General features: G+C 48.0%; 1 protein-coding gene and 1 non-coding gene across 2 annotated transcripts in view; both read right to left on the bottom strand.

The window, feature by feature from the left end:
• DNAJC5 (DnaJ heat shock protein family (Hsp40) member C5) overlaps positions 1-4677 on the bottom strand; it is a 97380-nt gene extending 92703 nt beyond the window's left edge. The window contains exon 1 of the mRNA XM_032218141.1: positions 4419-4677. The gene's annotated coding sequence lies outside the window, so the exon portion shown is untranslated. The remainder of the gene's footprint in view (positions 1-4418) is intronic.
• Positions 4678-5499: 822 nt separating this feature from the next.
• TRNAE-CUC lies at positions 5500-5571 on the bottom strand. Its single transcript has one exon. It is a non-coding gene; the product is annotated as a tRNA-Glu (tRNA).
• Positions 5572-6000: the final 429 nt, after the last annotated feature.

The raw sequence follows: 6000 nt of genomic DNA on the forward strand, positions 1-6000 counted from the left end.
CCAACCATTCTTTATATGTTTTAGCCTCCAGCCCACTAATCATCTTTGTTGCTCTTCTCTGCACTGTTTCCAGAGTCTCCGCATCTTTTTTTGCATCTTGGCAACCAAAACTGGATGTAGGATTCCAATTATGATCTTACCAAGGAATCATAAAGTGGCATTAACACTTCATGTGATTTTGATTCTAACTCTCTGTTGATGCAGCCTAGGACTCTGTTAGCTTTTTGGCAGCTGCTGCACACGGCTGGCTCATATGTAAGTGGTTCTCCACCAGAATTCCCAGATCAATTACTGCTGTTGAGCCAGGGACCACCTATTCTATATCTGTATATTTGATTTTTCTTGCCTAAGTGTATACTTTACTTTTCTCATCACTGAATTTCATTTTGTTGGATAGGGTCCAGTATTCAAGTCTCTGGAGACCATTCTGGATCTTGGGCCTATCTTCTGTAGCATGGGTGTCAAGCTGGTGGCCCATGGGCCAGATGCGTCACACATGCTCACCCTAGCTCCATAAAAGGGAAAAAAATGTCATAAAACATCATGTGACAGCAACTTGCCGTGAGTGTTCGGCTAATTTTGTTTTGCAAAAGTTTATTGATAGTAACATGAGATGTGGTGCTGGCAACCAACTTGATTGGCTTTAAAAAAAATGTTAGACTGATTCATTATAGTCCTAGGCTGGCTCTTAACCTTGATAGTCATGGGACTGCTTCTGAAGACCCTCTACTGAGATACCAATAGGCTTCCTTGGGCAACTAGTTGACCACAACTGAAAGCTGATTGTTGAACCAGATGGGCCAGGGAATTGCTTATGTTCTTAACAACAACCTCACAACAGATCTGTGTTTATAAAGATTCCATCTTCTCTTTTAAACATCTAAGCTCAGCCTCCTGTTCTTTTGGCCATATGCGAGTATGTCTGATTCTGAGCTGTGCAATTCTACTCCCCATAGCCTACTTAAGTAAATTCCTAAGGCACAATAAAAGACTGCCCAGGCAGCATGAGAGCTTTTCCTTTCAAAATACAAGGAAACAGCATTAGTAACATCCCAAAAAGTTTATGCTGCATGAAATTTGGTAATAAAATGCTCTGGCCTCAATATTTGTGAAACACAGGTTTGCTCAGCAACGTAGCAGTACAAATGCACAAATGTTTGCAATCCTTCCACAACCCAGTGGTTCAGCAGAATACCAAGGAAAAAGGCATAACCTTCCAAAGTTTTAAAAGCTGGCTTTAAAATATGCCTGGCAATAAATACTGTTTTTTTAAATTTGATCAATTTTGTAAGTCAGGATTATAAAAATCCTGTTCTGGAGAAAATAGAATAGTTATAGCTTTCATTGGTTAAACTCTGAACTCATTCAGTTGACACAAACCTCAAATGTTAACAGAACTATGAGTTCAAATCCCACCAGTCTCTCTCTGTCTCTCTCCTTGGTCCAACCCACTTCACAGGATTGTTGTTGTGGGGGGAAAAGGAAGAGGAAGGTGTGTTGGATGTGTTTGTCACCTTGAGTTATTCGAATAAATAATAAATAGGAGTGTGTGTGTGTGTGTGTGTGTGTATTCAGTTTTCTTCCTCCATTTTTGAATATTTTTTAGGTCTCAAAATTATACACGTGTGTGTGTGCGTGTGTGTGTGTGCGTTATAATTTTTAGGGCCAAAAGACCAGAAATTCAAAAATGGAGAAAAAGAATTGAATTTACTTTCTTATCAAGAAGCTACCTTAGCGAAACATCTCCAAGAAGTCCAATAAAGCAGATCTATTAACAAAAGGAACAGAAGAATGTAGGGGACAGAAACATCATGTACTGGATGCTCTTTCACCTCTTGTTTTCCTCCCAAAGTTTATCTCCTTTTCAGTAATACTGAGAAAATAAGATGTGTTAATTCAATTAGCTTTATGCAGAACTGTAAAATAAATGAATCATGCACCACTGGCAATATCCAATTTAATCCCATATGTTAAATAGTTCCCTTGGCCTTCAGTCAAAAGTCCTAGGAATCACAACAGACTTAACTGCTGCCAAAGGGGGGGGGGGGGGTAGGCAACTGACCCAGTTTGTAGCCCTCATTCCTCTTGTAGCCAAGTGAAATGAAATCAAGAGGCAGTAAAGATTTCATCACGGAGATAAGGGGACCCTATGTCTGAAATAGCTTGCAGTGAATGCTCCTTTCATCAAGTATACAAGTACTAGCTCCTTTCTGACTTCCCGTCCAACTGAATTTAAATAGCACACATTTATTTATTTGCAATGTTTTATAGGCCATTTTAGTCAACTGAAGAAATCCACAGTTGCAGTTAAATACATATCAAAGTTTAAAGCCAAGACCTTACATTATAAAACACCCAGATACACTAGGTATCTAATATTGCCCTATCAAAAAAAACCACCCCAATTTAAATGGAAGGATAATCAAGTGGCAGCCACAGTCAAGAGCACCTTTGCACAGCTCCATCTTGTATACCAACTGCAACTTTCTGTATTTTTGCCTCGATTGGCCTGCTGTGATGATCTCTATTTGGGATGTCATTAAAAGGCAGTTAGCAGTAGAAGCTGTTCCAGATTGTGGCAATTGAATCACCTAACAGCTCTATTTTGATTTCTGTGGGGGACTACCTCTAAATAACATCTGCCCCCCAATCCTTAAGATAAAGTGGAGTAGGATCTTTAAAGGTCCTCTTGATCACAGCTTGCCATGTGAAAGGACCATAGAAACAAACAGGCCTCTTTAGTTGCTGTCCCCCACATCTGGAACAGGATCCTCCCAGATATCTAATTCATCCAGCAAGACTGCTGTGACTATCCCTCCACATTTACTTTTAATTAGGTTTTGTTTTTTTTGTTTTTTTGGATGGGGGGATGCTTAATTCCTAGTAAATCTGGTGTTTTATAATGTGTGGTCTGGATTTTAACTGATTGTTACGTATTTATTTTAACTCCAACTATGGATTGGCTCACTCAGTGGATTGCAACGGCCTATAAAGTCAGCAAATAGATAAATAAATGTCTTTCGGTACAGTAATTAAAGATGTTGCCGTAGCTCACAGAATGACCTATCTAGCTCAGTCTTTGCTTCAGTAACCAGCCAGAAAGGCACTCTCACCATTACACATCCCAAGGAGAAAATTGCAGCAATAAAACAGCTTGAACTGATAAAAAGCAGATTTTTATCTCCTACTGGTCCAAAATGATATACTGATTTTGTCTTCTCCCCCCCTCCCTCCCTTTTTCACACTCTACGCAAAAGGCAAGTAAGGAACAGCAAAAATTAGCAGTGCATTTATTAATTGCAATACTGCAAACGGATGCTTCCCCCAATCACCAGGCGCACAAGACATAAAGTTGATACAAGCCCCTGCTGTGTTCCCACAGCACCGGCATTCAGCCTGAAGGCTTTGCTTGCCCCCCCCTACCCCCCCCCCAGAAAAGAGCTCCCTAATTCCAGCCACAGGGATAATGAACTGACCAGCCTGGGCCCATCAAGTCTGTAATTCTGAGACACAGATAAAATGTAGGGATGACGCACATCTCTTGATTTTTCATCCTCCGCTCTTCGGGGTCTGGCTAGAAACGGCATCAGCCACCCCAACCCTCAGCGCACTCAGGAAGGCACCAAGCGTTCATCATTCTCAAATCCTCATCAAATGCATAACGTCAAAATTTACTGTTAAAGGACCCGGTTGCCAAACATCAAATGAAATGCGTGGATTTGGAAGGCTCAAGATTGGGGGGGGGGGGGGATGCCACATTCAGCCTCCACACCCCTCCTAAATTTAAAAAAAATGAAAGCCCAGCATATATGCAATTTGTGGGGGGGGGGTATATATTTTTCTTCCCCACCAGTAGGGAGATTTTTTTTTAATTTTTTTAAAAAAGCTGATTCCCAGCGCAAGAGGCCCGAAAGGATGCGCCCGTCCTTCCGCAAAGGGCTGGCTCAGCTTCTTCCCACGAATAACCTATCTCCTCTCTTTGCAAAACCCAACGACCTCTGGAGCAGCCCCCAGACCCAACATGTGTGTGAGAGAGAGATGGGGGGGGAGGGCTAAGAGATTGGGGAGGCCCAGCAGCAGCTCCCCAAAATCCAGTGGGCCTTTCCTTGGCCCGCCCGCCCGCCTGCCTCCTTCCTTTCCAGCATCGGCGGGCTTCCCCCCTCCTCACCCATCCCTGCCAGCCAAACCTATAAAATAGGGAGGGGGGGGCATTAGACGGGCACGAAGGAGAGGAGACCCTCCCCGCCTCCGTCCAACGTTTCCTATCCCGCTTCCCTCAGGGCGGCGGGACTCTCCTTAACCCCCCTCCCAATCCGCCGCCCCCGACCCGTATGTCCACAGCCGCCGCCGGCCGCCCCACTGCGCCACCGTCGCCTCCATTCGCCCCCTCGCCCGGCCCTCCTCCTCCTCCTCCTCACCTGCCGCCTTTTCGACTTCGCCGCCGCCTCAGGGCGGCCTCCGCGAGCCGCGACGGGGCGTGAGGGGCGGGCCGGGTCCCGTCCCCCCCTCCTCAGACGGGGCGGCGGACTGATGGGAGGAAGGAAAGGAAGCAGGGCCGGCCACTGAGGCGTTGAGGGAAGGAAGTGGGGAGGAAGGCAGCCGGGCGGCCGGTTGCCAACCACCAAAAAAAAAGCCCCGAAGCGCTCGCGCCTCACACGACCACAGCCCGCCCGGATACAAGCGACGTGCGCGCTCGCGAGGCCGGCAAGCGGGATGAGGAGGGCGGGCGCGTGAGGGGGGCGCGAGCGCGCGCGAAGGAGGAAAGGGGGGGGCGGGGGGGGGTTGTCGAAGCGCGCGGAGGAGGAGCGGGCGCGTGAGGGAGGCGGGCGCGCGCGCCTCCGCAGTCTCTCTCTCTCTCTCTCTCTCGCTCTCTCGCTGAGGCGAGATTTGGCGCAGGCGGTTGCGCGCGCTCAGCCGCTCCTGGGGTGGGGGGGGGGGGAAGAATAAGAAGCGCGCGCTTCGACCAGACGGTGTGTAAGAGCGGGGGGTGGGGGGGGGAAGAAACGATTTTAAAAAAATCTATATAAGTATTTATTTATTTATAGAGAGAGTGAGATTTGATTATAAAAAAGAGGCGAGGAGAAGCACCGGCGAGGCTGGGAAAGGAGGCCGGCCGAGCGGGCTGAGGCGCCGGCTTTCACAGTCGCGCGACGAGCATGAGGCGCGCGGATGGACCGGCGGGGGAGGGGGGAGTGAGGAGAGTGACGGAGGCCTCCTCGTCTCCCCCCCCCCTCCACCTTCGCGCCTGCGCACAAGGATTTGCTGCTGAGCGGGGAAGAGGAGGGGATTCCCGGTGCTTCCCCGGCTGGCTCGGGCACGGCCCAGGGCCAGGCGCAGTGTTTCTGCGGCAGGAGAGATAGATCCAACCCACCCCCAACTCCAACCCGCCTCGTGGTCTTGCTGGCTGGCTGACTGGTTTGGGCGCTGGGGGAGATGCAAAAGCTTTGGCATCGCATTGCGCCTTCGCCCCTTTAAAGCTGGGCCGAAGTAAAATTCACTTTCCCTGACCGGGAATCGAACCCGGGCCGCGGCGGTGAGAGCGCCGAATCCTAACCACTAGACCACCAGGGAAGGTGGCAGCAAGTGCCTCCACAAAGCCTTATATCGAAGTGAAGTTCTCTGGCTTCCTTGCAACTTTAATGAAGTATCTTATCGATCTGATCTGCTCCTGTGAAGGATGGAAGAGAAAGCAATGCGCAATTAAGCAAACATTGCATGCATGTCCACGTATTATGTGCAGAGAATGAGGTCCATGGGTTAGAACCAATTTCATTGTATTTATTCCGTACAATGATAATAAAGATTACACTATAACAGGTGTCAGCCATCTGCGGCTCTGGAGCTGCATGTGGCTCTTTCATCCCTCTGCTGTGGCTCCCTGTTGCTCAAATTATGCCACAACTTGCCAATGTGCGACACCCACCAGCATGCGATTTATTGAGCTTTTCGATCCCCAGTAGGCCAATCATGAATAAATCCAAGAAAAGTTTCAGAAGAAAA

This window comes from Thamnophis elegans, chromosome 5 (assembly GCF_009769535.1).
Source record: "Thamnophis elegans isolate rThaEle1 chromosome 5, rThaEle1.pri, whole genome shotgun sequence".
NCBI classification, from domain to species: Eukaryota; Metazoa; Chordata; class Lepidosauria; order Squamata; family Colubridae; genus Thamnophis; species Thamnophis elegans.